Here is a 12,100-nt window from a genome sequence, read left to right as displayed (position 1 = left end):
TGGCACCACTGGGGATGCACTGCAGTGAGTCCAGAGAGTGCAGTGGCACCACTGGGGATGCAGTGCAGTGAGTCCAGAGAGTGCAGTGGCACCACTGGGGATGCACTGCAGTGAGTCCAGAGAGTGCTCTGGCACCACTGGGGATGCAATGCAGTGAGTCCAGAGAGTGCACTGTCACCACTGGGGATGCAGTGCAGTGAGTCCAGAGAGTGCACTGTCAGCACTGGGGATGCAGTGCAGTGAGTCCAGAGAGTGCACTGGCACCACTGGGGATGCAGTGCAGTGAGTCCAGAGAGTGCACTGGCACCACTGGGGATGCACTGCAATGAGTCCAGAGAATGCACTGGAACTAATGGGGATGCAGTGCAGTGAATCGAAAGAGTGAACTGGCACCACTGCGGATGCACTGCAGTGAGTCCAGAGAGTGCCCTGGCACCAATGGTGATGCAGTGCAGTGAGTCCAGAGAGTGCAGTGGCACCACTGGGGATGCAGTGCAGTGAGTCCAGAGAGTGCACTGGCACCACTGGCGATGCAATGCAGTGAGTCCAGAGAGTGCACTGGCACCACTGGGGATGAAGTGCAGTGAGTCCAGAGAGTGCACTGGCACCACTGGGGATGCAGTGCAGTGAGTCCAGAGAGTGCACTGGCACCACTGGGGATGCACTGCAGTGAGTCCAGAGAGTGCACTGGCACCACTGGGGATGCACTGCAGTGAGTCCAGAGAGTGCACTGGCAGCACTGGGGATGCAGTGCAGTGACTCCAGAGAGTGCACTGGCACCACTGGGGATGCACTGCAGTGAGTCCAGAGAGTGCAGTGGCACCACTGGGGATGCAGTGCAGTCAGTGCAGAGAGTGCACTGGCACCACTGGGGATGCACTGCACTGAGTCCAGAGAGTGCACTGGCACCACTGGGGATGCACTGCAGTGACTCAAAAGAGTGCACTGGCATCACTGCGGATGCACTGCAGTGAGTCCGGAGAGTGCACTGGCACCAATGGTGATGCAGTGCAGTGAGTCCAGAGAGTGCAGTGGCACCACTGGGGATGCAGTGCAGTGAGTCCAGAGAGTGCACTGGCACCACTGGGGATGCACTGCAATGAGTCCAGAGAATGCACTGGAACTAATGGGGATGCAGTGCAGTGAATCGAAAGAGTGAACTGGCACCACTGCGGATGCACTGCAGTGAGTCCAGAGAGTGCCCTGGCACCAATGGTGATGCAGTGCAGTGAGTCCAGAGAGTGCAGTGGCACCACTGGGGATGCAGTGCAGTGAGTCCAGAGAGTGCCCTGGCACCACTGGGGATGCAATGCAGTGAGTCCAGAGAGTGCACTGGCACCACTGGGGATGAAGTGCAGTGAGTCCAGAGAGTGCACTGGCACCACTGGGGATGCAGTGCAGTGAGTCCAGAGAGTGCACTGGCACCACTGGGGATGCACTGCAGTGAGTCCAGAGAGTGCACTGGCACCACTGGGGATGCACTGCAGTGAGTCCAGAGAGTGCACTGGCAGCACTGGGGATGCAGTGCAGTGACTCCAGAGAGTGCACTGGCACCACTGGGGATGCACTGCAGTGAGTCCAGAGAGTGCAGTGGCACCACTGGGGATGCAGTGCAGTGAGTGCAGAGAGTGCACTGGCACCACTGGGGATGCACTGCACTGAGTCCAGAGAGTGCACTGGCACCACTGGGGATGCACTGCAGTGACTCAAAAGAGTGCACTGGCATCACTGCGGATGCACTGCAGTGAGTCCGGAGAGTGCACTGGCACGAATGGTGATGCAGTGCAGTGAGTCCAGAGAGTGCAGTGGCACCTCTGGGGATGCAGTGCAGTGAGTCCAGAGAGTGCACTGGCACCACTGGGGATGCAATGCAGTGAGTCCAGAGAGTGCACTGGCACCACTGGGGATGCAGTGCAGTGAGTCCAGAGAGTGCACTGGCACCACTGCGGATGCACTGCAGAGATTCCAGAGAGTGCACTGGCACCAGTGGGGATGCAGTGCAGTGAGTCCAGAGAGTGCACTGGCACCACTGGGGATGCACTGCAGTGACTCGAAAGAGTGCATTGGCACCACTGCGGATGCACTGCAGTGAGTCCGGAGAGTGCCCTGGCACCAATGGTGATGCAGTGCAGTGAGTCCAGAGAGTGCAGTGACACCACTGGGGATGCAGTGCAGTGAGTCCAGAGAGTGCACTGGCACCACTGGTGATGAAGTGCAGTGAGTCCAGAGAGTGCACTGGCACCACTGGGGATGCACTGCAATGAGTCCAGAGAATGCACTGGAACTAATGGGGATGCAGTGCAGTGAGTCCAGAGAGTGCACTGGCACCACTGGGATGCAGTGCAGTGAGTCCACAGAGTGCACTGGCACCACAGGGGATACACTGCAGTGAGTCCAGAGAGTGCACTGGCACCACTGGGGACGCAGTGCAGTGAGTCCAGAGAGGACACTGGCACCACTGGGGATGCAGTGCAGTGAGTCCAGAGAGTGCACAGGCACCAGTGGGGATGCACTGCAGTGGGTCCAGAGAGTGCACTGGCACCACTGGGGATGCAGTGCAGTGAGTCCATAGAGTGCACTGGCACCACTGGGAATGCAGTGCAGTGAGTCCAGAGAGTGCACTGGCTCCACTGGGGATGCAGTGCAGTGACTCCAGAGAGTGCACTGGCACCACTGGGGATGCAGTGCAGTGAGTCCAGAGAGTGCACTGGCACCAGTGGGGAAGCAGTGCAGTGAGTCCAGAGAGTGCACTGGCACCACTGGGGATGCACTGCACTGAGTCCAGAGAGTGCACTGACACCACTGGGGATCCAATGCAGTGAGTCCAGAGAGTGCAATGGAACCACTGGGGATGCAGTGCAGTGAGTCCAGAGAGTGCACTGGCACTTCTGGGGATGCAGTGCAGTGAGTGCAGAGAGTGCACTGGCACAAAAGGGGATGCACTGCAGTGACTCCAGAAAGTGCACTGGCACCACGGGGGATGCACTGCAGTGAGTCCAGAGAGTGCACTGGCACCGCTGGTGATGCAGTACAGTGAGTCCAGAGAGTACACTGGCACCACTGGGGATGCACTGCAGTGAGTCCAGAGAGTGTACTGGCACCACAGGGGATGCATTGCAGTGAGTCCAGAGAGTGCACTGGCACCACTGGGGATGCACTGCAGTGAGTCCAGAGAGTGCACTGGCACCACTGGGGATGCAGTGCAGTGAGTCCAGAGAGTGCACTGGCACTACTGGGGATGCACTGCAGTGATTCCAGAGAGTGCACTGTCACCACTGGGGATGCACTGCAGTGAGTCCAGAGAGTGTACTGGCACCACAGGGGATGCAGTGCAGTGAGTCCAGAGAGTGCACTGGCACCGCTGGGGATGCACTGCAGTGAATCCAGAGAGTGCACTGGCACCACTGGGGATGCACTGCAGTGAGTCCAGAGAGTGTACTGGCACCACAGGGGATGCAGTGCAGTGAGTCCAGAGAGTGCACTGGCACCACTGGGGATGCACCCCGGTGAGTCCAGAGAGTGCACTGGCACCACTGGGGATGCAGTGCAGTGAGTCCAGAGACTGCACTAGCACCACTGGGGTTTTAGTGCAGTGAGTCCAGAGAGTGCACTGGCACCACTGGGGATGCAGTGCAGTGAGTCCAGAGAGTGCCCTGGCACCACTGGGGATGCAGTGAGTCCAGAGAGTGCACTGGCACCACTGGGGATGCAGTGCAGTGAGTCCAGGGAGTGCTCGGGGAATACTGGGGATGCAGTGCAGTGAGTGCAGAGAGTGCACTGGCACCACTGGGGATGCACTGCAGTGACTCGAAAGAGTGCACTGGCACCACTGCGGATGCACTGCACTGAGTCCTGAGAGTGCCCTGGCACCAATGGTGGTGCAGTGCAGCGAGTCCAGAGAGTGCAGTGGCACCACTGGGGATGCAGTGCAGTGAGTCCAGAGAGTGCACTGGCACCACTGGGGATGAAGTGCAGTGAGTCCAGAGAGTGCACTGGCACCACTGGGGATGCAGTGCAGTGAGTCCAGAGAGTGCACTGGCACCACTGGGGATGCAGTGCAGTGAGTCCAGAGAGTGCACTGGCACCACTGGGGATGCACTGCAGTGAGTCCAGAGAGTGCACTGGCACCACTGGGGATGCAGTGCAGTGAGTCCAGAGAGTGCACTGGCAGCACTGGGAATGCAGTGCAGTGACTCCAGAGAGTGCACTGGCACCACTGGGGATGCACTGCAGTGAGTCCAGAGAGTGCACTGGCACCACTGGTGATGCAGTGCAGTGAGTGCAGAGAGTGCACTGGCACCACTGGGGATGCACTGCAGTGAGTCCAGAGAGTGCACTGGCACCACTGGGGATGCACTGCAGTGACTCCAGAGAGTGCACTGGCACCACTGCGGATGCACTGCAGTGAGTCCGGAGAGTGCACTGGCACCAATGGTGATGCAGTGCAGTGAGTCCAGAGAGTGCAGTGGCACCACTGGGGATGCAGTGCAGTGAGTCCTGAGAGTGCACTGGCACCACTGGGGATGCAATGCAGTGAGTCCAGAGAGTGCACTGGCACCACTGGGGATGCACTGCAGTGATTCCACTGAGTGCACTGGCACCACTGGGGATGCAGTGCAGTGAGTCCAGAGAGTGCACTGGCACCACTGGGGATGCACTGCAGTGAGTCCAGAGAGTGCAGTGGCACCACTGGGGATGCAGTGCAGTGAGTCCAGAGAGTGCAGTGGCACCACTGGGGATGCACTGCAGTGAGTCCAGAGAGTGCTCTGGCACCACTGGGGATGCAATGCAGTGAGTCCAGAGAGTGCACTGTCACCACTGGGGATGCAGTGCAGTGAGTCCAGAGAGTGCACTGTCAGCACTGGGGATGCAGTGCAGTGAGTCCAGAGAGTGCACTGGCACCACTGGGGATGCAGTGCAGTGAGTCCAGAGAGTGCACTGGCACCACTGGGGATGCACTGCAATGAGTCCAGAGAATGCACTGGAACTAATGGGGATGCAGTGCAGTGAATCGAAAGAGTGAACTGGCACCACTGCGGATGCACTGCAGTGAGTCCAGAGAGTGCCCTGGCACCAATGGTGATGCAGTGCAGTGAGTCCAGAGAGTGCAGTGGCACCACTGGGGATGCAGTGCAGTGAGTCCAGAGAGTGCACTGGCACCACTGGCGATGCAATGCAGTGAGTCCAGAGAGTGCACTGGCACCACTGGGGATGAAGTGCAGTGAGTCCAGAGAGTGCACTGGCACCACTGGGGATGCAGTGCAGTGAGTCCAGAGAGTGCACTGGCACCACTGGGGATGCACTGCAGTGAGTCCAGAGAGTGCACTGGCACCACTGGGGATGCACTGCAGTGAGTCCAGAGAGTGCACTGGCAGCACTGGGGATGCAGTGCAGTGACTCCAGAGAGTGCACTGGCACCACTGGGGATGCACTGCAGTGAGTCCAGAGAGTGCAGTGGCACCACTGGGGATGCAGTGCAGTCAGTGCAGAGAGTGCACTGGCACCACTGGGGATGCACTGCACTGAGTCCAGAGAGTGCACTGGCACCACTGGGGATGCACTGCAGTGACTCAAAAGAGTGCACTGGCATCACTGCGGATGCACTGCAGTGAGTCCGGAGAGTGCACTGGCACCAATGGTGATGCAGTGCAGTGAGTCCAGAGAGTGCAGTGGCACCACTGGGGATGCAGTGCAGTGAGTCCAGAGAGTGCACTGGCACCACTGGGGATGCACTGCAATGAGTCCAGAGAATGCACTGGAACTAATGGGGATGCAGTGCAGTGAATCGAAAGAGTGAACTGGCACCACTGCGGATGCACTGCAGTGAGTCCAGAGAGTGCCCTGGCACCAATGGTGATGCAGTGCAGTGAGTCCAGAGAGTGCAGTGGCACCACTGGGGATGCAGTGCAGTGAGTCCAGAGAGTGCCCTGGCACCACTGGGGATGCAATGCAGTGAGTCCAGAGAGTGCACTGGCACCACTGGGGATGAAGTGCAGTGAGTCCAGAGAGTGCACTGGCACCACTGGGGATGCAGTGCAGTGAGTCCAGAGAGTGCACTGGCACCACTGGGGATGCACTGCAGTGAGTCCAGAGAGTGCACTGGCACCACTGGGGATGCACTGCAGTGAGTCCAGAGAGTGCACTGGCAGCACTGGGGATGCAGTGCAGTGACTCCAGAGAGTGCACTGGCACCACTGGGGATGCACTGCAGTGAGTCCAGAGAGTGCAGTGGCACCACTGGGGATGCAGTGCAGTGAGTGCAGAGAGTGCACTGGCACCACTGGGGATGCACTGCACTGAGTCCAGAGAGTGCACTGGCACCACTGGGGATGCACTGCAGTGACTCAAAAGAGTGCACTGGCATCACTGCGGATGCACTGCAGTGAGTCCGGAGAGTGCACTGGCACGAATGGTGATGCAGTGCAGTGAGTCCAGAGAGTGCAGTGGCACCTCTGGGGATGCAGTGCAGTGAGTCCAGAGAGTGCACTGGCACCACTGGGGATGCAATGCAGTGAGTCCAGAGAGTGCACTGGCACCACTGGGGATGCAGTGCAGTGAGTCCAGAGAGTGCACTGGCACCACTGCGGATGCACTGCAGAGATTCCAGAGAGTGCACTGGCACCAGTGGGGATGCAGTGCAGTGAGTCCAGAGAGTGCACTGGCACCACTGGGGATGCACTGCAGTGACTCGAAAGAGTGCATTGGCACCACTGCGGATGCACTGCAGTGAGTCCGGAGAGTGCCCTGGCACCAATGGTGATGCAGTGCAGTGAGTCCAGAGAGTGCAGTGACACCACTGGGGATGCAGTGCAGTGAGTCCAGAGAGTGCACTGGCACCACTGGTGATGAAGTGCAGTGAGTCCAGAGAGTGCACTGGCACCACTGGGGATGCACTGCAATGAGTCCAGAGAATGCACTGGAACTAATGGGGATGCAGTGCAGTGAGTCCAGAGAGTGCACTGGCACCACTGGGATGCAGTGCAGTGAGTCCACAGAGTGCACTGGCACCACAGGGGATACACTGCAGTGAGTCCAGAGAGTGCACTGGCACCACTGGGGACGCAGTGCAGTGAGTCCAGAGAGGACACTGGCACCACTGGGGATGCAGTGCAGTGAGTCCAGAGAGTGCACAGGCACCAGTGGGGATGCACTGCAGTGGGTCCAGAGAGTGCACTGGCACCACTGGGGATGCAGTGCAGTGAGTCCATAGAGTGCACTGGCACCACTGGGAATGCAGTGCAGTGAGTCCAGAGAGTGCACTGGCTCCACTGGGGATGCAGTGCAGTGACTCCAGAGAGTGCACTGGCACCACTGGGGATGCAGTGCAGTGAGTCCAGAGAGTGCACTGGCACCAGTGGGGAAGCAGTGCAGTGAGTCCAGAGAGTGCACTGGCACCACTGGGGATGCACTGCACTGAGTCCAGAGAGTGCACTGACACCACTGGGGATCCAATGCAGTGAGTCCAGAGAGTGCAATGGAACCACTGGGGATGCAGTGCAGTGAGTCCAGAGAGTGCACTGGCACTTCTGGGGATGCAGTGCAGTGAGTGCAGAGAGTGCACTGGCACAAAAGGGGATGCACTGCAGTGACTCCAGAAAGTGCACTGGCACCACGGGGGATGCACTGCAGTGAGTCCAGAGAGTGCACTGGCACCGCTGGTGATGCAGTACAGTGAGTCCAGAGAGTACACTGGCACCACTGGGGATGCACTGCAGTGAGTCCAGAGAGTGTACTGGCACCACAGGGGATGCATTGCAGTGAGTCCAGAGAGTGCACTGGCACCACTGGGGATGCACTGCAGTGAGTCCAGAGAGTGCACTGGCACCACTGGGGATGCAGTGCAGTGAGTCCAGAGAGTGCACTGGCACTACTGGGGATGCACTGCAGTGATTCCAGAGAGTGCACTGTCACCACTGGGGATGCACTGCAGTGAGTCCAGAGAGTGTACTGGCACCACAGGGGATGCAGTGCAGTGAGTCCAGAGAGTGCACTGGCACCGCTGGGGATGCACTGCAGTGAATCCAGAGAGTGCACTGGCACCACTGGGGATGCACTGCAGTGAGTCCAGAGAGTGTACTGGCACCACAGGGGATGCAGTGCAGTGAGTCCAGAGAGTGCACTGGCACCACTGGGGATGCACCCCGGTGAGTCCAGAGAGTGCACTGGCACCACTGGGGATGCAGTGCAGTGAGTCCAGAGACTGCACTAGCACCACTGGGGTTTTAGTGCAGTGAGTCCAGAGAGTGCACTGGCACCACTGGGGATGCAGTGCAGTGAGTCCAGAGAGTGCCCTGGCACCACTGGGGATGCAGTGAGTCCAGAGAGTGCACTGGCACCACTGGGGATGCACTGCAGTGAGACCAGAGAGTTCTCTGGCACCACTGGGGATGCAGTTTAGTGAGTCCAGAGAGTGCACCGGCTCCAATGGCGATACACTGCAGTGAGTCCAGACAGTGCACTGGCACCACTGGGGATGCAGTGCAGTGAGTCCAGAGAGTGCACTGGCACCACTGGGGATGCAGTGCAGTGAGTCCAGAGAGTGCACTGGCACCACTGAGTTACACTGCAGTGAGTCCAGTAGTTGCACTGGAACCACTGGGGATGCACTGCTGTGAGTCCAGAGACTACACTGGCACCACTGGGGATGCAGTGCAGTGAGTCCAGAGAGTGCACTGGCACCACTGGGGATGCAGTGCACTGAGTGCAGAGAGTGCACTGGCACCACTGGGGATGCAGTGCAGTGAGTCCAGAGAGTGCACTGGCACCAAGGGCGATGCAGTGCAGTGAGTCCAGAGAGTGCACTGGCAGCACTGGGGATGCACTGCAGTGAGTCCAGAGAGTGCTCTGGCACCACTGGCGATGCAGTTCAGTGAGTCCAGAGAGTGCACTGGCACCACTGGGGATGCAGTGCAGTGAGTCCAGAGAGTGCACTGGCACCACTGGGGATGCAGTGCACTGAGTCCAGAGAGTGCACTGGCACCACTGGGGATGCAGTGCAGTGAGTCCTGAGAGTGCAAAGGCACCACAAGGGATGCACTACAGTGAGTCCAGAGAGTGCACTGGCACCACTGGGGATGCAGTGCAGTGACTCCAGAGAGTGCAGAGGCACCACTGTTGATGCAGTGCAGTGAGTGCAGAGAGTGCACTGGCACCAGGGCGGAAGCACTGCAGTGAGTCCAGAGAGTGCACTGGCACCACTGGGGATGCACTGCAGTGAGTCCAGAGAGTGCACTGGCACCACTGGGGATGCAGTGCAGTGAGTACAGAGAGTGCACTGGCACCACTGGGGATGCAGTGCAGTGACTCCAGAGAGTGCACTGGCACCACTGGGGATGCAGTGCAGTGAGTCCAGAGAGTGCACTGGCACTACTGGGGATGCACTGCAGTGAGTCCAGAGAGTGCACTGGCACCACTGGGGATGCACTGCAGTGAGTCCAGAGAGTGCACTGGCACCACTGGGAATGCAGTGCAGTGAGTCCAGAGAGTGCACTGGCACCACTGGGGATGCACCCCGGTGAGGCCACAGAGTGCACTGGCACTACTGGTGATGCACCCCGGTGAGTCCAGAGAGTGCACTCGCACCACTGGGGATGCACTGCAGTGAGTCCAGAGAGTGCACTGGCCCCACAGGGGATGTAGTGCAGTGAGTCCACAGAGGGCACTGGCACCACTGGGGATGCAGCGCAGTGACTCCAGAGAGTGCACTGGCACCACTGGGGATGCAGTGCAGTGAGTCCAGAGAGTGCACTGGTACCACTGGAGTTGCAGTGCAGTGAGTCGAGAGAGTGCCCTGGAACCACTGGGGATGCAGCGCAGTGACTACAGAGAGTGCACTGTCTCCACTGGGGATGCAGTGCAGTGAGTCCAGAGAGTACACTGCCACCACTGGTGATGCAGTGCAGTGAGTCCAGAGAGTGCACTGTCAGCACTGGGGATGCAGTGCAGTGAGTCCAGAGAGTGCACTGGCACCACTGGGGATGCACTGCAGTGAGTCCAGAGAGTGCACTGGCACCACTGGTGATGCAGTGCAGTGAGTCCAGAGAGTGCACTGGCACCACTGGGGATGCAGTGCAGTGAGTCCAGAGAGTGCACTGGCGCAAAAGGAGATGCACTGCAGTGAGTCCAGAGAGTGCACTGGCACCACTGGGGATGCAGTGCAGTGAGTCCAGAGAGTGCACTGTCAGCACTGGGGATGCAGTGCAGTGAGTCCAGAGAGTGCACTGGCACCACTGGGGATGCAGTGCAGTGAGTCCAGAGAGTGCACTGGCACCAATGGGGATGCAGTGCAGTGAGTCCAGAGAGTGTACTGGCACCACTGGGGATGCAGTGCAGTGACTCGAAAGAGTGCACTGGCACCACTGGGGATGCACTGCAGTGAGTCCGGAGAGTGCCCTGGCACCAATGGTGATGCAGTGCAGTGATCCAGAGAGTACACTGGCACCTCAGGGGCCGCACTGCAGTGAGCCCAGAGAGTGCACTGGCACCACTGGTGATGCAGTGCAGTGAGTCCAGAGAGTGCACTGGCACCACTGGGGATGCAGTGCAGTGAGTCCAGAGAGTGCTCGGGGAACACTGGGGATGCAGTGCAGTGAGTGCAGAGAGTGCAATGGCACCACTGGGGATGCAGTGCAGTGAGTCCAGAGAGTGCACTGGCACCACTGGGGATGCACTGCAGTGACTCGAAAGAGTGCACTGGCACCACTGCGGATGCACTGCACTGAGTCCTGAGAGTGCCCTGGCACCAATGGTGATGCAGTGCAGTGAGTCCAGAGGGTGCAGTGGCACCACTGGGGATGCAGTGCAGTGAGTCCAGAGAGTGCACTGGCACCACTGGGGATGCAATGCAGTGAGTCCAGAGAGTGCACTGGCACCACTGGGGATGAAGTGCAGTGAGTCCAGAGAGTGCACTGGCACCACTGGGGATGCAGTGCAGTGAGTCCAGAGAGTGCACTGTCACCACTGGGGATGCAGTGCAGTGAGTGCAGAGAGTGCACTGTCAGCACTGGGGATGCAGTGCAGTGAGTCCAGAGAGTGCACTGGCACCACTGGGGATGCAGTGCAGTGAGTGCAGAGAGTGCACTGGCACCACTGGGGATGCACTGCAATGAGTCCAGAGAATGCACTGGAACTAATGGTGATGCAGTGCAGTGAATCGAAAGAGTGAACTGGCACCACTGCGGATGCACTGCAGTGAGTCCAGAGAGTGCCCTGGCACCAATGGTGATGCAGTGCAGTGAGTCCAGAGAGTGCAGTGGCACCACTGGGGATGCAGTACAGTGAGTCCAGAGAGTGCCCTGGCACCACTGGGGATGCAATGCAGTGAGTCCAGAGAGTGCACTGGCACCACTGGGGATGAAGTGCAGTGAGTCCAGAGAGTGCACTGGCACCACTGGGGATGCAGTGCAGTGAGTCCAGAGAGTGCAGTGGCACCACTGGGGATGCACTGCAGTGAGTCCAGAGAGTGCACTGGCACCACTGGGGATGCACTGCAGTGAGTCCAGAGAGTGCACTGGCAGCACTGGGGATACACTGCAGTGACTCCAGAGAGTGCACTGGCACCACTGGGGATGCACTGCAGTGAGTCCAGAGAGTGCAGTGGCACCACTGGTGATGCAGTGCAGTGAGTCCAGAGAGTGCACTGGCACCACTGGGGATGCACTGCACTGAGTCCAGAGAGTGCACTGGCACCACTGGGGATGCACTGCAGTGACTCAAAAGAGTGCACTGGCATCACAGCGGATGCACTGCAGTGAGTCCGGAGAGTGCACTGGCACCAATGGTGATGCAGTGCAGTGCGTCCAGAGAGTGCAGTGGCACCACTGGGGATGCAGTGCAGTGACTCCAGAGAGTGCACTGGCACCACTGGGGATGCAATGCAGTGAGTCCAGAGAGTGCACTGGCACCACTGGGGATGCAGTGCAGTGAGTCCAGAGAGTGCACTGGCACCACTGCGGATGCACTGCAGAGATTCCAGAGAGTGCACTGGCACCACTGGGGATGCAGTGCAGTGAGTCCAGAGAGTGCACTGGCACCACTGGGGATGCAGTGCAGTGACTCGAAAGAGTGCACTGGCACCACTGCGGATGCACTGCAGTGAGTC

This window comes from Anser cygnoides, unplaced genomic scaffold (genome assembly GCF_040182565.1).
Source record: "Anser cygnoides isolate HZ-2024a breed goose unplaced genomic scaffold, Taihu_goose_T2T_genome scaffold_41_1, whole genome shotgun sequence".
Lineage (NCBI taxonomy): Eukaryota > Metazoa > Chordata > Aves > Anseriformes > Anatidae > Anser > Anser cygnoides.
This window is presented reverse-complemented; position numbering follows the sequence as displayed.